This window comes from Rhinatrema bivittatum, chromosome 9, assembly GCF_901001135.1.
Source record: "Rhinatrema bivittatum chromosome 9, aRhiBiv1.1, whole genome shotgun sequence".
In the NCBI taxonomy this organism is placed as follows: domain Eukaryota; kingdom Metazoa; phylum Chordata; class Amphibia; order Gymnophiona; family Rhinatrematidae; genus Rhinatrema; species Rhinatrema bivittatum.
Window position 1 is genome coordinate 110325376 of NC_042623.1, and position 23290 is coordinate 110348665.

The 23290-nt window shown below is 42.8% G+C and overlaps 1 protein-coding gene across 4 annotated transcripts in view; it reads left to right on the top strand.

Annotated features, from left to right (window-relative positions):
• Positions 1-23290, top strand: part of TMEM117 (transmembrane protein 117) — a 636987-nt gene that overhangs the window by 491258 nt on the left and 122439 nt on the right. The gene's annotated exons all lie outside the window — the stretch shown is intronic.

Consider the following 23290-nt stretch of genomic DNA (forward strand, 5'->3'; position numbering starts at 1 on the left):
CTCTGCTCTTCCCCCCCCCCCCCAGCACCACGAAGTGCCAGAGGCGGCAGCAGTGGTAGGAGCTGCAGTGGTGGCTGAGGGGGATCTTGCGAGGCGTAATGGTCCTGCCATCCCAACTCCCTCCCCCTTCCCTGGTGGTGGAGGGACAGGCTCAGACCCCTTTTACTCTATCCTTATAGGCCTCGACTCCTTTGCTCTCTTATTCCCCTCTACACTCAACCCCTTCCACTCTAACCTATAAGTGGAGAGCTGGGGGGGGGGGGGTAGAGACTCTCTCTCTCATACAGTCCCCTACATAGGCTTCCTCTCTCTTGCTCTCTTGCACATTCACTCTCCCTCTGTCCCTCACACATGCACGCCCAATCCCACTCACACACATACACAATCCCTCACGTAGTCTCCCTCTCTCTCTCTCTGGCACTCACACTCGCCTTCAGCGCACATTAACACACTTCTCTCTCACACAGTTAAAACGGGCAATATTTTTGTCCCCTCTCCACCTAAGTCTTTGCTTTGCACTCGCAAGAGCTTGCAAAGTTCCCACGCCTGTTGTGTCTGGGAGAGTGAGGAAAACACTCCGTCCATCCCCCTCACAAAGGGCAGGCGGTAGGCACTGCAACAGATTTGGGACACGTTGCCTAGCTTACTTTGCTCTTTCTGGGAGACCTGTGCCTTTAAGAAATCCGATCGGGGGCTTGAGAGGGAGGAGGGAGCAGGGCTCTGGTTTTCACTCTCGTGACAGTGGTTTGCTGGAAGTGGGGGTGGAGCGATGCCCATGTAAACTCTTCCCGTGGTGGCTGAGACCCACGGGCGGCTTGACAGCACTGCCTCCCCCCCCCCCCACAGTTGCGGGATATTTACTTGGTTTCTCCTTATCTGCGGGACTCAGGGGGCGGGGGAGGAGGGTGAGCTGTTCTCTGTTCAGCTCTTTGCGCTTTGGCTGCTACAGGCTGAAGCTACTTGTGATCTCTTCACAGCCACTTTCTACTGCATTTGCTCTGCTCCGGCCATCCCAACTCCCTCCCCCGGTGGTGGACGGACTGGCTCGGTGACTCTTCTACCCTTTCCTCCTCCTGTGTGTAACTGTACGGCAGTCCCTACTCTCTCCCCCCTTCCCCAGCGGCGGAGGAACGGGCTGAGCCGTTTCTTGGAGCGGCGACTCGTCTGCCCTTTCCTCCTCCCCTCTGTGACACCCAGCATGTAGCGCAGAGCTATATGGTCCGCGCATGCGCGGTTTAGCTGCTCTCTACTGCGGATTTGCGGTCCGTCGGTCAGAGCCCATTTATATTGTAGATAGCGTATGTTGCTTTTACGTCCAACAGATGGCACTGTTTTTCCAAAAAATCATGTTTTTACCTGTCACAGGTGTGACATCCATTTAATATAGGTATATAAAAACATGTGCGTATTCGAAAGCAACGTTGTGTCAAAATTTCAAGGCAATCGGTGAAGAACTTTCGGAGAGTTAAGATTTTGAACAAGCGAACATTTACATTTTTATTTATATAGATGTATGTCCCAAGCCATCAGGTGAAGAGCCATTGATACAGCGTATCCTTTCCTTTCCATATCGCTGGCTGCAGTATATAACGGTAAACCTTATGCAAATAAGAGGGTTTTAGATATATTGGGAGTTCGGGGCCATACGTGAAACAATGGAAATAGCAAGAAGGATATGAAAGGGGAAAATTTCAAAGCTATTTAAGCGCATAAAATCCAGTTACATGTATGTAAGTGGCCTTTTGAAAATTGCCCTTGGGCTTGTGCACCTAAAAGTACCTTTGTGAGCAATTTCATATGTACTTTTGTGTACACTTCAACGAAGTGTTTTGGAGACGATCTGGGATGGCGAAACCATTTACCTGCACATTTCTGATTTTCAAAGGTATGCATTAGATCTGCTCCTGAGCAAGTGTAAATGTGCATGTGTATGTTGCCACTGTTGCTCCGCATGCCAGGAGTTTTCAAAGCAGACTTATGGATGCATGTGCACGTCAAAGGTTTGGGCTAAAGTCTGCGTATACTTTCTACACACAGACTTCAGTCCTATGCAGGCTGTTGAAAATTACCCTGGAAAAGTCTGGTTCAGAAACTAACAGATCAGACATGATTAGATGATAAATTACATTTAAAAAACAGTTAAAATAAATGCTTTTTTTACAGAGGAACTCCATATTTCTATAGTCACTTTTATTTCCCAGGCAACATACCCATTAATATTGACCTTCAAACAAAATAAAAAACAATTTCTTATGTACTTTTAAACATATTCTTTCTTTGTATCTAATGTCTATAAGTCTTCAAAGGCAATGAGTTCATACCTTATGCTAAGTTCACTGTGACTACATTTGCTAATCCTTACAATCTGGTTAAAAATGGCAATAGTGCCGTCATCTGGTGTTCTGATGTCTCTAAATGCATTCGTTATGTATAATGGATTAGAAACTTCAAAATCTCATATTCCAGCACTTGTAAATATGGCACTTGAAACTTAAATGTAAAGGTTGCAGTTTCTGCTCTAGAGATGTACCATCACAAAACTGCTGACAGTTTCTGCAGCACCCAAATGTCAGGACCCACGGGTAACATCATAACATATTATGCATTCAGATATGGTTCTTGATCTGCAATGTTTATGTTTGTTAACATTAAGGCATTTCCTTAATGCTTCTAACAGATAAAGAATATTCACTTTTAGCCCAAAGAACAATGAAAAGCCTTCAGGGAAATAAAAGGCTTACTTTTATCAAATGGTCTTCTAGAATGGAGAGATATACTACAGAGTGGGTGAATAAACCAGATGCACGCTAGGGGAAAACGTACTAAATTGTATTATCGGTAATACTGGCGGTAACCTGCGTTAGATGCCTTTGTTATCTATCAGAAGCAGTTAATATATGTAAATTAGCAAGTGTTAGTGTTAATGCAAAATCAGTGCTAATGAGATAAAGAGATAATATTTAAAATAGCTCTTTATTAGTGCAGTGAAAAACTGCATGCATTAAAACCCACAAAATGTAACACATTCATTAACACAAAAACTTAACTACATATCTTAGAGATATCTTAGAGATATGTAGTTAGGTATTTGCATTACTGCCTGCATTAAAACGTGAACTTTTTACTTGTGTTTGTTACCATCTGTGATAATGCATGCATCATTTGCATCTCATTGACACCAGCTATTAATAAACACATTAAACACCACATCTGCAGGCATTAATTGCCAGTGTTAACCCAGTTTAGGACATCAGCCGCTATATATCTTGCACCCAAAATCATTCAAACCAAAATCATTTATAGCAAACAACTGATTAATTTCAGTAAAGGGTTTACAAAAGTTACATTCATAATATAGATCAACACAATAGGTATATATCTTAATCTACATTGATGTTCTGGAACAAGTTGTCTAAGGTCTAGAGCTTTAGGCTGGAAGTACAGAGGTTCTATTTTAATAATTTTCACATATGTAGTCTTAAGATTCTTGTAATTTGTCATTACTTATTATTATCTTTGTCCTTGTTATTGTAGTCTCTGTATGCAATTGTTTTTAGGTTGGGTTATATACGTTCTTGAATAACCAAGTTTTCAGTTCATGTTTGAATCTCTTTCCTTCCGGTATCAAGCAAAGTGTCTCAGGTAGTTAATTCCATAGTTTTGGTCCTGTTATGGAAAACATTTGATCTCTTATTTGCATCAGATGTGTGCTCCTTATTGTTGGCACAATCAATAGTCTTTTATTTTGCGGTGTGTATGGTTGTAATGTCACACCTATCAGACCAGGGTTATCACTGTAGCAGATATTAAATATTAATGTTAGTACTTTATAATAGATTCAGGATTGTACTAGCAGCCAATGCTGTGATATTAGCGAGGATGAAATCTGATCACATTTCCTTCTACCCAATAGAAGTCTTGCTGTAGCATTTTTTAATAGCTGTAGTGGTTTTAGTAGATTTGTAGGAATGCCTAGTAATAGGGAGTTACAGTTGTCTATGTTTGAGAAAATTAAAGTTTGTAGAACAGTGTGGAAGTCTTTAATAGTCAGTAATGGCTTCAGCCGATGTAACATGGGCAGCTTGGTGTAGCCTATATTCATTAATTTATGTGCTTATTCATTGTAAGGTTTTCATTTGTCTGGATCCCTAAGTCCCATACTTGATCTGAGGGGATAATGTGAAAATTACCCAGGTTTAGAGGCAGAAGTTTATCTAATTAAGAATTTCTCCTTAACTAAATGATTTCAGGGGGTTTTTTGTGTTTACGGTTAGTTGCTATATTGCTTTCATGTAGAGAGTGTTGATGCTGTGTTTTCATATGATTTGGCGAGTGGGATGTGGAACTGTATGTCATCAGCGTAGAATAAGAAAGTGATTCCTAAGTCTGCTAATAATTTACATAGAGGGAGCATATAGATATTGAATAGTGTTGCTGAGAGTTCTGAGCCTTGAGGGACACCCTAGTATCAGTATGGAAGGTATCAGATATGTAGTTGCCCAGTTTCACTTGGAATGTCCTATCAGAGAGAAATGATGTGAACCATTTTAGAATATTACCATCTATTCCTATTGTTTTCAGCTGGTGGCATAGCAGGGTATGGCCCACAGTGTTGAAGGCAGCTGTTAAATCAATTAGCACCAAAAAAAATAAGATTTACCTTCAACAAACCCACGATGGACAGAGTCCGGTAAAGTGATGAATAAAGTTTCAGTTGAGTGATTTTTTTCTAAATCCAAATAGGTTTGGGTATAGAATATCATGGTCTTCCAAGTGGTTTACTAGTCGAGGTAGCTCCACTTTTTCAAGAACTTTAGAGAGAAAAGACAAGTTGGGTATTGGACGATAGTTGTCCCAATTGTCAGGTCTACCTGTTTTAGTTTTTTAAGATTGGCTTTATCACAGCTTTTTTTGCCCCATCTGGAGCCCATTCTTCTGAGAGCAAATGATTGATTAAGGTTGTGATTGTCAGAGTGATTACACTGTGTACTTGCTTCAAGGAACTAGCAGGGATTGGGTCACATGGGTGAATAGGATTAATTTCAGTAATGTTTTGGCTAATTTCAAGTTTAGTTATTCTGTCGAATGTGGACCATTTAGTCTAATCATGTGTTTCTTCAGGTTTTTTTTGTTGAGCAGGTAGGGAATTGCATTTTCAACCTATTGATTTTATCTAAAAAAGGAAGTTGCATATTCTTTGCAGGCGTTCTTTGAGAAGTGATAGGTACTTGGGACGGAGGATGATGGGTCTTTTATTAGGTTTTTAACAACTTCAGAGCAATTTGGAATTAAATATTACCCCATGAATCTGTTTTGCATAGTAGTCTTTTTTTGCTTTATTGATTAGTTCACGGTATTTTGTTACAGATCTATACTTTCCTAGGGATTCATCAATTGGGTGTTTCCGCCATTGTTTCTCAAATTTTCTCAGGGTCTGTTTAGTGCATCTTAACTCATTGTTGTACCATGGCTTCTTATGTTTAGAGGTATCCCTTTCTTTTAGATTTCATCTGTATGGACTTAGGTTTTCAGCTATTTCATTAACAATCTTATCCCAGGAGTCAAATGCTGAGGAGGCATTAGCATGATTAAAATCAAGTAGCTTATTTTTTTAATTGATTCTGTCAGTATCTCCCTTTCTATCTTTTTTCTGAAGGTGAATATTTGATTGTTATTTATATTTTTTTTGTTGGGTTGAGGATGGTTATTTCTACCTTTATTAATTGGTGATCAGACCAGGGCAGTAATTGAATAGACAATTATTGTAATTGGCAAATATTGTCAAGAATTGTCCTGCTTTATGAGTAGCGTTACTTATACATTGAGACCATCCCATTGCTTCCATTGTCTCTAAGAACATTTAACATGCTGCAGTTTTAGGTGTTCTATCTACATGTAGGTTAAAGTCTCCTAGAATTAAGGTGGATTCAGGTGATGGAAATGCCTTAGTGAATAATTCGATTATAGGTGAGCAGTCTTTTTGAAGTAATCCAGGTGGACAATAGACCATTCCTATGTTTAGTTGAGGTGATTTTAGTATTGCCACCTTGTAAGGGGGGGTTAATCTCTACTTTATAAGTAGTTTGTTTTTTTTTGGTTATTTTTACTGATTATTAGTATACCCCTCACATCTTCATTTAGGTCTAGGTTAATGAAATACATCATAGTTAGGATGTGAAATTTAGTTTCGAAGTACATTATTTTTGTTATTGAGCCAGGTTTCTGAAATGCAAAAAATGGTAGGATTTAAATCTTCTAACAGGTCATTTATCAGAGGCATTATTTTTTGGCAAGGATTGAACATTCAATGAAAGCAGTGTAAACATTAGGCATGAAGGGATAATGGGAGAGTTGTTACTTATCATTGGGATGACCAGCTGTGCGATCCTTCTTTGCTTGATTCTTGGACTTCTCCTTAGATTTCCATATATGTCTCATCCTAGGACAGATAGGTTCTATGAATTGTATGTATTCCATGACTGTCGTTGGATAGTCGGAGTGAAACTGAAACTGAGTATACTCTTTTTGGCTTCACTTCAGGTGCACACAAAGAGGCAGGTTCCTTTATTGCGCTTCTTTGTGCGCATGCCAAAGGCATGCACCTGATGGCACAAGCGCTTCTGGTGTTGCCGCCGCAGTTGTGGTCCCTTGGCAGTGGGCGGGTGATGGGTGGTCTGGGGACTGTGGGGGGTGGTATCAGCCCCGATGGCACCAGCTTCCTTTTTTTTCCCTTCTGGGGGGGGGGGGGGGGAAGCATCCCTCTATCGAATGCTCCCCCCAGCCCCTGCCCTGCCGGTGAACAATTTTCAAAGTTAAATGAATAATAACATGAAACCTTTAAGTCCAACATTACACTGTATCATACTGGACTCAAGACAGCATGTCTTTGTTTATGGTGATATCAATTTAATAACTGTATGGCATTCAAATATGGTTTATAAACACATAATTAAAAAGAAATGAAAATTAACATCTTAGATCTGCAAATAGTTTGTATTTCACAGTACCTCTGTCTGTACAAGGTCTTACAAATGTGTAATTTTTTTCTCTTGTACCTATCAAAATTGCTAAAATGATTAACTTATTTTTACAGTTGTTTTACTTTAACATACTAGTAGCCATATTGGTCCTGGGAACACTGGAATCTTTATAATTATTATCAGCTACAAAAATTCTAGGTTCATTTTATACAGCTTAAAAAGTATGTATTTTCTCACAAAGCAAATTAACTTACAAAGAGCCCAGTGATGATGAAAGCATGTAACATGATATATATATACAAATTTTATTCTGTTCTTTAGAAAGTCATTTTGTTGTACTTCACAATCATTTCTACTGTGCTTTTAGCTCAGTATTTTATGGTACTCAAAAAGGACACAGTATCTTGCAGTTGGTAGTTGCTTTTTGCTTACTTTAGTTCATTTATATAAACCCAATGCCTTAGTACAGGCGAATCGTCATTCTCTAACTCAGAAAGTGATGGGTGTACAGTAAATGCTTTCTGCCAATAAGAGAGTATGTTGGGAATCCTATAATACTAGATCTTTCTCAGGAGAGTAGAGTTGCGAGTGTTTCTCTAGAGTAGAAGCTTGAGCACCTGTTCTGCGGGACCCCCAGCCGGTCGGGTTTTCAGGATATCCACAATGAATATTCATGAATAAAAATGTGCATGCTAAGCATATCTTGAAAACCTGACTGGCTGATGGTTTCCCTGGACAGTTTTGGGAACCTCTGCTCTAAAGTAGGGGTGTGCATTCGGATTGACCGCATTAGTAAAACGCAACTCATATTTTTTTTTTACTTAAAAAATTGATTCGACATAAACGATCGGATTTCCCACCTATCGAACATAGATATGTTCGATAGGTGGGAAATCGCGATTGTTGAGCCAAAATAAAAATATAAACCCCCTCACCCTCCTTAATCCCCCCCCCCCCCGACTTACCACAACTCCCTGGTGATGGAGCGAGGAGTGAGGACGCCATTTCTGCAATCCTTGGCGAGAAGCATGTGACGTCGGTGGCACGTCGAGTGACGCCGGCGTCACGTGATTCCCGGCTCGTTCGCGCCGGACGGCTCGTTCGGCCCAAAAAGAACTTTTGGCCAGCTTGAGGGGGTCAGGAGGCCCCCCCAAGCTGGCCAAAAGTTCTTTTTGGGCCGAACGAGCCGTCCGGCGCGAACGAGCCGGGAATCACGTGACGTCGCGTCTGAGTGACGCGGCGCCACGTGATTCCCGGCTCGTTCGCGCCGGACGGCTCGTTCGGCCCAAAAAGAACTTTTGGCCAGCTTGGGGGGGGTCAGGAGGCCCCCCCAAGCTGGCCAAAAGTTCTTTTTGGGCCGAACGAGCCGTCCGGCGCGAACGAGCCGGGAATCACGTGACGTCGCGTCACTCGACGTGCCACCGACGTCACATGCTTCTCGCCAAGGATTGCAGAAATGACGTCCTCACTCCTCGCTCGATCACCAGGGAGTTGTGGTAAGTCTGGGGGGGGATTAAGGAGGGTGAGGGGGTTTAAATTTTTTTTTTGCACATATGTACATATACCCAACTCATTGGATTTTTTTTATGTCCATATTGGCCGCAAGTGGGACCCCCTTTCGGACATAAAAATATGAACATAAAATTTTGCTCTGCACATCCCTACTCTAAAGGAAAGAAGAGAGAAAAGTCTGCTTCATGCTATAGAGAGGTATCTTTCGTGGAGAGGAGTAGAAGTTTTGACTCAACAGAGTGAATTCAGAGGGATTGTGGAAATGTTGTTCCTCTGGATGGTAGCATTTTACAGCTATAGTCTTCTGTGGACTGGAGCCAGGTACATTTCTCTCAGAATAATTAAAGGGAAGAGAGGAAAGCTCATTTTGTGTCAACAAGTCTGAGGAGTTCAGCTGCTATCATGTTTGCCTTTGGAGTGAGCTCAACAAATTACTTGATTTGTCCAGGAACAGTGCATAACCTTTATGTGGGAAGATATATTGCTGGGAATCCAATGTAATACTCACTTGGTATTGGCAAACCTAGAGTATGCCAGAGATGGGTAGATGATGATATCTCAATGGAAGTAACTGATTAGATAGGAAGTCGGTGGAGGTTATGTTGGAAAAAGGGAACAACCTTTTTGTTCAAGAAGTATCTATAGTTTGTTTAATAAAAAGGAATTTGTGGAACTGAGGCTCTCTTTAATAGAAGAGTGGAAGAATTGTATAGTCTGTTGTAAATACCTATATACCTTGTACCTCAAAGTAAAAGGAGAATTCTTTTATTTGTAATATCAACCAGTGTTCCCCCAGCCAGAGGACCTTGGAGATTATTCTACCCCCTCCCCCCTCAGTGCCCCCTTCTCCCCACCCTGCAATGGACAAGAACTGCTGTGCCCATCTCATGTTAGAGTGTGCCAGGGTTACATTTATTAAACGACATAATGCATTTTTATTGTGGCTCCATATGATGAGCCAGCATTTACAGTAGTTAGACTTTTTATTTAAGCATATGATCTTTGTCTTAGTCTATACCCTACCGCATTTAGTGTTCAGGTCTCTAAATAGAAAGAAATTTAAAGAATCAATCATTTTGGGTTAAGAGGTACTCATGCTTTAGGCTCACTAATGAAATGGAAAAAATATCTGAAAGCTCTGGAAAACAGATACAGTTTCAGTGGAGCAATTAAATATGTATGAAGAATGTTTTCAGTGAAGTTCAAATACATCAACCTGAGGCTTATATTTTTTTGTTTTAATTTATTCACTGCCTTTTCTATTTGCTGATGCATGGTGGTTCAGAAAAAAAGATTTCTGAGAACTATGCATATTGTAGTGAATCTTTATTACGCTGCAGCTGACAGGTACACAGTGACAGTGGCTATTTTTAATCCTCTTCTTCTTAAGACTGGCAGAAACCATAGTCTGCTATGCTGCATTAGCATTCAGGTTAGGAATCTGGTTCATTAATAAATCCAAGTTTTGTACAGCCCGTGTAAAACACTGTTCAAGCCGCCTTCCAACATTTTCTCTGAATGTGTGAATGTTGAACAAACATGCAAGTTCCTTCGGCATTCTGGTCAGGGGCATTGCTCGGAACTTAAAAGGTCAGGCAGGGGCACGGGTCCATGGAGCCTCCCCACCCCCCACCCCACCCAACATTTTAAGAATTAAACTGAAGGATCACAATTTCCTCTCCTAAAACTGCACATTCATGTCATGTGTAAACCATTTTAAACAGAGTGGCCTAGGGGTTAGAGCAATGGGCTGAAATGCAGAGAAGCCAGGGTTTGAATCCCACGTCCTCCACTGACGCTTCTTCTGACCTTGGGCAAATCACTTTATCTCCAGTTACTTCAGGTACCCACTTAGCTTTTTAAGCTGTTCGAGGCAGGGACTTATTCCACCTGAATTCTATAATGAAAAAAAAAAAAGACTATAACATTGAACATTATTTGGAAAGGCTGGATAAAAATCCTCATATTTAATTAAATAAGATTTTAAGATCAGGTTGTATCACTTGCATTTAATGTGACTGGTGGGTGGGGCTCCTGATCTTCTGGTCTGGATCAAGTGATGAACTGCTGCCTCATAGCAGATTTCTTCTGTCACTTTCTCCCTCTCTTCTTAAATGCACAGTCTCCACCCATCCCCCCTTGTTCACGCCCACCTAATCCTCCTCATTTGCTATCTCACACTCCTTGACCCCCCCTTGCTCACTCTCCTCAAAATTCTCTTGCTCTCACTTCCAGCCCTCCTTGCTCACTTTCTATCTCAGCACTCCTGCCCTCAGCACCCAGCCCCCCTTGTGTACTTTCTCATCCCCTGAAGACCCCTCACTCAACATCTCAGCTCCCCTTCCTTTCATCCCCCAGCCCCTTTGCACACTCTCCCCATTTTGTATTTGCTCCCCTGGCTACCGTTTGCACTGTCTCTCCCCATTTCTTCTCCTCCCTTCATTCCTGCTCTCCTGTGTGATCCTCCCTGCATCACACAGACCAAAAGAGCCACCCTTACACCAGCAGAAAGAAAGCAGCATCCATGCTTTTAACTCCTTTCCCCTCTACCAGCTGCACTATGATGTTTGACTGCACAGGCCTGGGCCTGCAAAGCTACAGGGCCCCACATGACATATTTCATAGTAAAGCCAGCAGAAGAGGAAGCAGGCGGCTGCAGATAAGAAGCACAGTGGCTGCTTTTCGACCTCCTACAAGGAGGTTGATCATGCTGGGAAAAGGGGTAGGTGGGAGAGCGAAGTACAGGGATTTACAATCTTTTAACCAATATGAGCCTGCTGAGGAGGGCTTTAAACTAGAAATGTTGGGGATGGGGGAAACAAAAAATGTAAGGTAAATAAAACATTAAATACTTGTATAAAAATGTGAAAAAGGGCAATATCTGGAAAGCTCTGTGAACTAATGCTCATAGTATGGGAAATAAAGTCCCCGGATCTAGAGATAGTCATGGAAGAAAACCTTGACTAGTATATAGTTATATCAGGGCTACAATCTCTTCAGGAAGAGCTAGGTAGGAAGGAAGGAAGGAAGGAGACTGGCACTGCATGAAAAAATAATATTAAATCAACAGAATTGCAGGGCTTATGAGGTAAGGAGGAGGAGGAGGAGCCCTTGCAGGTTAATCTTTAAAGAGGCAATGGAACATCTGTTTATATTGATGTAATCTACAAGCCTCCGTCAAAACAAAAGAAATACATCCAGATTTAAAGGAGGATATTCACAAAATAGCTGTGAAAGGGGAGATGCTATTGCTAGGTGATTTCAATCTGCCGGATATTGATTGGGACATCCTGGCTGCAGTGTCTTCTAGGAGACCCTGGATTCTCTGCAGGTTGAACTGTTCTGTTAACTGGTAACAGAACCCATACAGGAGAGGACAATACTGGTGCTCACCAACAGGGACAGTATCTCTGATGTCGTAGTGGATGATCATCTGGGATCCAGTGATCACTGGATGATGTGGTTCAGTATTAGACATCAGGAGATGAAGGTCCATCCTAAGGCAAGGGTCTTAAACGTCTGAAAAAATTAACTTTGTTAAAATGGAAGAGAACCTCATGGAGTCATTTGCTGAATGGGAAAAATCTAAAGGTAGTTAGAAGAGCCATGGGCAGAATTGATAGGAGATATCTAAAGGCAACGAACCTTATTAATGGAAAGTAAATAAAGGTAAGAGGATAAAGAGGCCACTATTGTTTTCTAAAAAAGTAGCTGAAAAGGTATGAGAGAACAGGTTAGCCTTCATAAAATCCAGAGATTGCAGAAAGAGGAAGACAGATGACAGTATCTGGAAAAGCTAAGAGAAGCTAGGGAAGTAGTCATGAATGCAAACATTCAAATGGAAGAAACAATAGGAAATAGAGTAAAATAGGGGGGCATGACCTTTTTTTTTTTTTTTAGATAAGTTAGTGATAAAAGGACTCGCAAAAGTGGCTTTGTGAGACACAGAGGTGAAGGGATGGACTATTTAGAGGCTGATGGACAAAAAGCTAAATTGCTTAACAAATATTTCTATTCAGTGTTCAATGTGGAAGGGCCAGGAGTAGGACCACATCAAACAAACACAAATAAGATTGGAAGTGAGGTAGATCTCAATTGGTTTTCAGAAAAGTGTGTTAGTGAGGAGCTAACTAAACTTAAAGTAGATAAGGTGATAGGGCAGGATGGGGTACATCTGAGGGTAGTAAGAAAACTTAAAGAAGTTCTGGCAGCTCCACTGGCTGATCTTTTCAGTGCTCCTTTAGAGTCAGTAGTTTTGGAGGACTGGAGATAGGCAGATATGGTTCCTATTCATAAAAGTAGAAGTAAGGAGAAGGCTGGAAACTGCAAACCAATTAGTCTGATCTCTGTGGTGAGCAAATTAATTAAAACCTAGGGGAAAATGCAGCTTTTGGAATCCAATGGATTTCAAGTTCCGAGGTAGCACGATTTTATCAAATATAGTTTTTATCAGATGAATTTGATCAAGAAATAGTGTGAGATGTAATGTACTTGGATTTCTCTGAGGCCTTTGACTCAGTTCTGCATAGGCAGCTTACAAATTAATTGAGCACTCTTGATAATGGCCCTGTACTGGCTGACTAGGTTAGAAATTGGTTGAATTGGAAGTGACAAAGAGTATTGGTAAATGGGGTTCACGCCGAGGATACATTTCTAAATGTGTGCTTTAGGGAGCTGTTCTTTTCAACATTTTCATGAGTGCCATTGTGGAAGAATTGTAATGAAAGGTTTGTCTTTTTTCCAATGCTAACAAAACCTGCAACAGGGTAGACTGCCAGGAAGGACCTAGCAAAGCTCGAGGAATGGTCTAGGGTCTGGCAGGTAAGATTTAATGCTAAAAAAAAATGCATAGCTATTAATTTAGGCTGCAAAAACCTAAGAGGTACAGTATTGGGGGGTGAAATTTTTCTAAGCACAACAGAACTGTGGGATCTGTGGGTGTTTGTATCTGATGATTTTAAAGTAGCCAGTCAGATAGATAAAGCAACAGCAAAATCCAGTAAGATGCTTGGTTGCATCAGGGAGGAATGATTATACAAAAAAAAGGAAGGTGATATTGCCCCTGTATAGATCTCTAGTGCGATCTCATTTGGAATACTGTGTATAATTCTGTAGACTGTACCTTCAAAAGAGATTGGTCCAGAAGGTGCTACTAAAATTGTGTGTAGTCTAAAGCATATGAGGTCAGACTTAAAGATGTATACCCTAGAGGAACGATAAGGGAGATATGACAGACATTTAAATACCTTCCATGCACAGGAGGCAAGCCTCTGGAAAAACAGTTCATGGGATGAAGATGAAAGCGAGTAGACTCAGGAGTAATCTTAAGTAGGATTTTGTAATAGAGGGTAGTGGTAGCATGGAACAGCCTCCCAGTGGAGGTGGTGGAGAGAAAAACAGTATCTGAATTCAAGAAAGCATGGGATAAATACAGGTGATTTCTGAGGGAGTGATGGAAAATGTAAATCTTAATTAGGCAGGCAGGCCATATGTTTTTTTCTGCCATCATGTTTTTATGACACCATTTTAGCATTTGAAAATTCACAGAACCCCAGAAGGCAACAAAATAAATTAGCAGAGATGTGATCCCTATCCAGTAGTTGCTCTGTTCCCACTCTCACCACAATCCAGCTGAGCCCTCTCTCATCAGCAACCCCCTGCTCTCTTTTTTTTCTCAGGCTCCACCCTCTCCAGAAAACCTCCTCTCATTACCCTCCTCCCCTCAAGCATATCTGCTCTCTCAACCTCTGCCCCTTCAACTGATATTCACTTATATCCTCCAGCTCCTCTCACTTCCCTAACCCAAATTCTCTCTCTCATCCCCTTCAGCCTTTTTTGCATCCCCCAGCTGATCATTTCATCCCCAAGCCTTTCTTAAAACCTCCAAGTGATCCTCTGTCATCCCCTCCATCTCCTATCTCTCAACTCCTCCAACTCTTCTCTTTCAACTCCCAGTTGATCCCCTCTCAACCCCTAGCTCCTCTAACATCTCCAGTCACTTTCATTACCTTCTCTCATCCTCCACAGCAAATCCCTCTCTAGATGATCCAACTCTCAAACCCCTCCTACATCTGATCCCTCCCTCCCTTCAAACAGCCCTTTCTCTAAACATTCCCCTCTCCAAGGTCAATGTTAATATTTTTCTTTGGGCCCCGGTCAAAGATGGATGACAACTGGTGAGAAGATGGGACAAGCTGATGATAGGAGCAACATATTTCTCTTGAGTAGATTCAATAGTGAGTGAGGTGAGAAGAGCTGTGGCTATCTCCTCCAGCCCATGCACACTCATCTCTCCCCTCCCCTTTTGGTTAGTCTTAAGTCTGACGATGATCCGTAAGTGACAGCAGCATTAGTAATGAATGTCAGCAAAGGGTCTATGAGATAATGCATGCTCACAGCCTCTGAAGTGGTCATGATCTATCCTCATGCTGGGCTTCTTGTTACAGAAACCCATGCAAGGATACTGCCACTGCAGGGCCTGTGAGTGCATGCTGGCTCACAGGCCCCATGCTGACTTCCACTACTAATGCTGCTGGTGCCTAAAAAGTACTGCTATTTGAGGCACTTGTAACCCCCCAGCTGCAGATTTAGTTCCCCATTTGGGTTCCTGAACCACAGTATAGGATATCCTAATTTAGTAGTAAGCTCAGCACCTGGTTTGGCCCTTCCCTAGATATTTCAGTGGCTAGTACCTCATTTTCCCCCTTCTCTAGAATTGGTACTGTTGATGCAGACTGTTCCCTTCCTAGAGCCTTGTCAGGTTGCTAGCCACAGGATATGAAATACAGATATCTTCTCATTCATTACAGGTTTATTCATAACATGAAAGATAACAGGTTCTCTTCAACTTCATAATATTCAATCAGTCTTGTCTGTGTCAGAATTTTCCAGTAGGTTTCTCACATATATTACAAATACTACCAACAGATACTTAGAGTTTTCATTGTCCCTCATGCCAGAGTTCACAGCACAGCTTACAGCTTTCAGTTTGTTGAGAACACTGGGTTATCACAATGATTCCTTATAATCCCTGTGTGACCCGGGCAATGATTCCTTGGCTAGAGGCGTAAATCTAGACTGACTCCAGCCTTTTCAAAACACTTTATCTTTATTTTACAGCTTCAACAAACAAAGCATTAGTAGACTGTTAAACTTCAGAACAGTGTACTCTCAATACTCACAGCTTTCTTTACAGCTCACTGTTTGGACAGCATTATTCTCAAGAACTGCCTTCCTCCTAGAGGCCTGGGCCTGGTCTGACTAACCCACCTGAGTCCCAACTCTTATTCCTCTCCTGCTGGGCCCCACCCACAGAGCTCTCTTTCTCTCAAGGGAAATTAAGATGGACCAGGCATCTAGCCTGGTCCTGCAAAGGTTTAAGGGGGAAAATAGGGGCACTGTCACATACCCCCCTTAGCTTGGACCTATTGGTCTGAACATTTTCACTCCCCCTGAATCCCATCCAGGGAAGTGCCTCACATTCCCACCCACTCTTATCTGGCCTTCTGCCAATTAGGCTTGGGGTTACCCTAGTATGTACTACAGTCACCACCCCCTGCACAGTGTGCACCCCTAGTCCTTTAACGAAATCCCTTGCTACTTCCAGGTTTGAATTTCACCTGGCAGAACGTTTTGAACTGGCTGTGGTGTCTCTATTGGCGGTTTCTCTGGTAGCCTCCTGGAACTCTCTGGCTACTCGTGACAGTCACTGGCCCCTCCCAGGCCCACTTGCTGGGGACTCCGCAGCATGAGGTGTTGGCTTCTCTGAGCTCCCTCTCGTTAGGGACTCCACCGACTCCTCTTCCGTGTTTGGCGCTCTACAGGACCTTCCTCAGAGCCTCCAGTAGTGCCAGATTCAGACCGCAATACTACCTCCTTCTGGGAAGTCTGTGTTGCCCTCTCTAGGGCTCTCTGTGACCCCCCTCTCAGGGTTCTTCACAGCCCTCTTCTTTAGGCTTCTCCTGGGAGCAATTTCTGGCCTCCTGGTAATGTAAACAATTTCTGGCCTCCTGGTAATGTGAACATCCCACATCTATCCCACAACTGTGACATCTTACTCACAGCCCTCAATCACTTAGGCTTCAGCCAGATCGTCAAAGGTCCCACGCACAAAGCGGGACACACACTCGACCTGATTTTTCTCAACGAAGGCCTATCCTCGACCATTATCCCAACTTGCATCCCTATCCCGTGGTCTGACCATCACATCATCTCTGCCGAACTTCAAACCAACGTCCAGCCTCGTCCTAGCTACCCAGCTACCACAATACATTATAGGAAACCTTGTTCCACGGACCTACTTAGTAATCTGCTCACCAAAGAGCTTGAACGACTGGATCTCACTGACGCTTCCTCAGCCATTAATTCTTGGTTCTCGATAACAAATGAAGTCGCAGATCTATCTTGCCCAACCTTCACTAAATCCTTGAAACCACCGCAAGCAAATAGGCATCCATGGTACACTCCGGAACTTAAAATCATCAAACAAGAACTTCGGAAAAAAGAAATTAGATGGCACAAGTCTCCTTCCACCATCACAACACTAAACTACAAAGCCCACCTCAACGCATATAGGATTGCCACCCACAAAGCCAAAAAAGACTTTTTTGCAAAAAAAATTCATAACTTCTCTTTCGACTCCAAACCCTTATTCTCTTTTGTAACATCTCTTACAAAACCTTCGCCACCGACCATTCCTGATGAGCAAGCACTTAACAAAGCCACGGAATTAGCCATCTACTTTGACAAGAAGATAACCGACCTCCTTAAGCCTATATCCACCATTCAGCCGACAGTACTGCCTACTAGCTCCTCTTCATCCACCAAGAAGTTCAACTTAACTTCTTTCGAGTCCCCATCATCAATGGAAATCGAAATCATTCTCAAAAAGCTCAAACCTTCCTCTCACCCTTTGGACGTCATACCCTCCAATCTTCTACTCTCCATTCCAAACACCATTTCCAAAGCGTTAGCAGACATCATAAACTGCTCTCTAACCCAAGGAAAAGTTCCAGAACAACTCAAAACTGCTATCCTAAAACCCCTACTAAAAAAACCGAACCTTTCGACGGCTGATCCTGCAAACTTCCGTCCAATTGCTAACCTTCCCTTGATCTCTAGAGTGATGGAAAGACTAGTAAACAAACAACTATCTGAATACCTGGAAGAGAACAACATTCTCTCCCCTTTCCAGTTCGGATTTAGGAAATCGCAAAACACGGAAGCTTTACTATCATCGTTATCAGACACCATCCTCCTTAATCTTGAAAGAAAACAACCTTACCTTCTCGCACTTCTTGATCTATCGGCCGCATTTGACATGGTTAATCACTCCATCTTACTGGAACGGCTCTCTGACATAGGAATTCAAGGAGAGGCACATAGCTGGTTCCAATCGTTCCTGGAGAACAGATTCTACAAAGTCAGGATCAATAACAAAGAATCTCTCCCAATCAAATCTAACAGAGGAGTCCCGCAAGGATCTTCCCTTTCCCCCACACTTTTTAACATTTACCTGTTACCACTCTGTCATCTACTCTACAGCCTTAAACTAAAGTATTACATCTTCGCTGACGACATTCAAATACTTCTTCCTATTACTGAATCCCTGCAAAAAACCTGGGCACACTGGAATAATTGCTTACAGTCTATCAATATTCTGCTTTCCAGCTTGAACCTTATCCTCAACTCTAACAAAACCGAAATCCTCATCATCTCGCCGGACGAAAATCATTCTCACATCAACTCCCAAAGCGCATCTCAATTCGTAAAATCTTTCATTAACCACTCCCCCTCGGTCAGAGACTTAGGGGTACGACTAGACAATCTATTCAACTTAAAAGATTTCATCCTCAACACTACTAAATAATGTTTTTTCAAACTCCAAGTGCTCAAAAATCTGAAACCCCTCCTACATTTCAGTGACTTCCGTTTAGTACTTCAGTCTATCATACTTACTAAGTTAGACTACTGCAACTCTCTTCTCCTAGGCCTTCCTGCCATAACTATCAAACCTTTACAGATGGTCCAGAGTGCAGCGGCGAGGTTACTCACTAATTCTAATAAAAGAGCCCACATCACACCAATCCTACACGGACTTCACTGGCTCCCTATAAAATCAAGGATTACTTTCAAAACATTAATGATGATCCACAAGGACATTATCGGCATTGCTCACCTCAAGTTAAGCTCGCAAATCTGCCCGCACACATCACAAAGACCTATAAGACACGCTTACAAAGGATCTCTTTATGCTCCTCCGGTCAAAACATCATTAAGAAAACGAGCAATCTCTACAGCCGGGCCCACCCTCTGGAACTCACTGCCTCCAGAACTTCGCCAAGAAACATGCCATCAAATTTTTAAGAAACAACTAAAAACTTGGCTTTTTCGACAAGTCTTCCAGGAATCTCAAGAACACTCTGACACTGGCCAAAGGACATAACAGTCTTCTATGGGACCCATAATCTTTCCCACTTCCCTTTAGGACCCGCTCGCTACCCTTAGGACCCGCGTACGCCAGATTAAGACAATCAATATGTTACTAAAGATACCCTATCAGAGACTTCAGTTCATGTCACACCCACTAACATAGATCGCTGCTCCTTATAGTTTGCTACTTTATTTTTACCTTATGTTGTTTATTGTTTCCTTATTTATTACACCTATTAATGATGTTCTATGATTCATGTATCCCTATATAATATAATAAGTTAAGTTCTGTAGTTCTGATACCTTGTTCAATGTAACGCTTCAACAGCGACTGTTTTTGTTATATTGGAAACCGATTTGATTTGATATTGTATCAAGAATGTCAGTATATAAAAATTCTAAATAAATAAATAAATAAATAATGTTTGGGCACCCTATAGGGTCTTTGTCAGTTTCTCCTGTAGCACCAAATTCAGGCATCTCAATTCAACCTTCTTCTGGGCAGTCTGTGTTGCCATCCCCAGGGCTCTCTGTGACTCCTCTCTCATGGTTCTTCACAGTGCCCTTCTTTGTTTTATCTATGGTGCCACCTTCTGGACTCACCGCAGCCTCTCTATCTAGGGCACATTCCCAGAGCTTGCTGAGCACCTGGTCAATCTCTGCTGCAATTGCCTTTATCTGTCACCATCTGTGCCCATCCATCTCCCTGCACCGCCAGGTCAGCCAGGAGTGGGTTTTCTGGTTTCCCAGCCTCAACTTGCTTTCAAACATTTGTACTTTCAGCCTCAGGTTTTCTCTTCCTTCTGACTCTGGATAGCTGGGAATTCCTACCAGCTAGACCTACATGGCTGCACTCCTTGTTTTAGAGTAACATGCTCACTTCTGAAGGGACACACCCTATCCCCACACATTCAGCACTCACAGCCAACTCTGGTAGCTTTTCCAGGGCCACAACCTACTTAGCACAGCTTTGCTGTACCACTATCTCGCACCTTTTTCTTTTCCAAAGGTAAAAAAAAACAAAAATCCTGCATAACCAGCATTAACTTTTTCACTTTTTATTCCCTAAATATCTCCAGTAGAGCTTATCTCTTTAGCCGGCTTAACCTTACCACTTTCTCATGTCCCTGCAGCCAGACCCATGAATCCATTTCCTCTCTCTCTGAAACCTTTCAATTGTTTTTTTTTTCTTCAGTCATGCTTTCTGAGCCACAACCTTTTAGAGCCCACCATGCTCTGTGCACTCCTGTGCTCTGTACCTTGTTTTAGAGCCAAAGGCCTCCTGTGTTCTGTGCTTTGTTTTAGAATCACAGGTCCTCATCACAAGTCTCTGAAATGTACAAAGACACTTATCTTTTCTCTTCTGCAGGCTTCTTAGCTTACAAACTTTTAGCAGGCAACACACACACACACATGCACAACCTTTCTTCCTTCCCTCTGGAGGCTTTGGGTTTTTTCTCTGTGATGCTTTAGAAACAAAATCTCATCCATGACACCATATATAGGACCTGAGCAGCGATCCCTTGGCTGGAGGCATAAATCTAGACTGACTCCAGCCTTTTCAAAACACGTTATCTTTATTTTACAGCTTCAACAAACAAAACATTAGTAGACTGTTAAACTTCAGAACAGTGTACTCTCAATACTCACAGCTTCCTTTACAGCTTATTGTTTGGACAGCATTATTCTACAGGAGCTGCCTTCTTCTTGGAGACCTGGACCTGTTCTGACTAACCAACATGGGACCCAACTCTTATTAATCCTTTCTTGGGCCCCACTCACAGAGCGCTCTCTCTGTCTCTCTCTCTCTCAAGGGGAATTAAGGTGGACCAGGCTCCTGCACAGGTTTAAAGGGGAAAATAGGGGCACTCTGTTACAATCCCCCAAGGATCAATCCGAGTCTTCTGGGATGGGATTACAGGTATGTCTGGTTGGAAGCAAGTATTAAAGCCTTCTTAGCTTATTTGGTTATAAAGAACAGGCTCACCCTCTGGCTGAAAGGCTGAGAAAATTACCTCTAACAGATCAGAGCCCATTCAAGGCCAGGTATGCCTCTTTATTTTTTTCCTTTTTTTAGAAGCCAAAGGCAGATAAAATGAGATTCATGGAACTGTTGGGAAGATTTGGGGCCCAGAGCTAGCAACATTCCTGGGCCTGGTAGTTTAATGTCCTTCAGTGTGAAAGGCTCTTCAGATCACTGCTGCTGTCATCGAAGAAAAATGGCTTTTTCAGTAACTACTGGCAGATCATTGTTATAAAGTACATAGTGGAAATGTATACATGTGATAGGATTTTGTAATAAATCACAGTTCTGTAATGAACATATGAAATACTTCTTTGCTAAATTCTATTGAAACTTTTGAGCATCAGTGATGCTTAGAAACACTGTGGTTGTCATTTGCAATAATATAAAAACTGAACATTAAGGGTAAAAGTGGGCAGAATAAGTAATAATATAAGGAAATATTTCTCTACAGAGAATGTGGTAGATACATGGATTAGCCTCCCAGTAGAGTTACATAAGAACATAAGTATTGCCATGCTGGAGACGAGGACTGAATCTGAATTCATGAATCATGGGACAAGCACAAAGGATCTCTGAGAGAGTGGTAGGCATTGTAGAGCTGAGCAATTGGGTGTGGATGGACAGATAAGATATGCCATGTAGTCTTTTTTCCTATTTAATTGTGTTTTTCAGAGTTCCTTTTATTTTCAAAAGAAAAATACAACAATGGGAGTTGTTATAGCCCTTGATATAACCAACTTTGTATGTGGCTCAACTACAACCCCAGCTCTCTCTTACTTGTTCCAAGCTTTCTCCTTCTCCCTCCACCTCAGGTTCAGACATACCTCAGCTCTCCTTCCTGTCTCCCCCACCCCCAGGCTCAATAGTTTCCTACCATCTCTCTCTCTCTCCTCCTTCGCCCCAGCTCAATACCCATCCCCATCGCTCTATCTTTCTGCCCTCATCTCAGGTGCAACATTCCCAAGCTCTCTTTCTGTTCCCTCACACTATGCTCAGCATGTTCCCCAGTTCTCTATCTCTCCCCCTTTCCCAACTACAGACTCAAACTCTCTCCTTCTCTAGCTCAGATTCAACAATTACCCCCTCACTTGCTCTCTCTCCTCCAGGCTCAACTACCCCCCCCCCCCCATTTTCTCTCTACCTCCTTCCATCCTACTCTCAATACCCAACCCCTGCTCTCTCTCTCTCTCTCTCTCTCAACCTTAGCACTCTGGCCCAGCTCTCTCCCTCCCCCTCCCTCTAGTTCTGTCTTTCAGCCGCCTCTGTCAGCTCTCTGTGTCTCTTTCTTCCTCCCTTCCTGTCTCCCCCCAGCCATTCTGCTTCCCTGCTGTATTCTGTGGGGTCCTCATATAAATTTGTCAAGATCTCTTACCTTTCATATTTGATTGATAGTATAACAAAAACATTATTTGCATCAATAAATATAAATATCAAAGGGCTAATTTTCAAAAGCATTTATGCACATAAAACACAGTTTTATGCATATAAAGATGCTTTTTGAAAATTACCCTGGGTGCTATATGCATAGAAGTATATGCGGAAGAGATTCTGCATGTATCTTTATACAGGCTGCTCATTAGCAGGTGTAATGTGTCTGTACCACACTAAGGTATGCACAGTCCTGCTAATATTAAAAGCAGATATAGATGCGTAAGTTCACTTTCAAAATTAGGACTGAGGTTTGCATGTCCTTTGTACATGTGCATTTCAGCCATAAAATCACCCTTTAAAAATAGATATCCCAATTGTATAAACCCCAGTATCCCAACACATAATGCCCTATCCTTAAATCCTGACTCTACTGCTAATAACCCACAGATTACATCAGTGAGGAATTCACTAAGGGGCGGATTTTCAGCGCCCTGCTCGCCTAAATCCGCCCAAAACCGGGCGGATTTAGGCGAGCAGGGCCCTGCGCGCCGGTAAGCCTATTTTACATAGGCCTACCGGCGCGCGCAGACCCCGGGACTCGCGTACGTCCCGGGGTTTTCGGAGGGGGGCGTATCGGGGGGCGGGCCCGGTCGACGCGGCGTTTCGGGGGCGTGTCGGCCGCGTTTTGGGGGCGGGTACGGGGCGTGGCTACGGCCCGGGGGCGTGGCCACGCCCTCCGTACCCGCCCCCAGGTCGCGGCCCGGCGCGCAGCAGGCCCGCTGGCGCGCGGGGATTTACGTCTCCCTCCGGGAGGCGTAAATCCCCCGACAAAGGTAAGGGGGGGGTGTAGACAGGGCCGGGTGGGTGGGTTAGGTAGGGGAAGGGAGGGGAAGGTGAGGGGAGGGCAAAGGAAAGTTCCCTCCGAGGCCGCTCCGATTTCGGAGCGGCCTTGGAGGGAACGGGGGGAGGC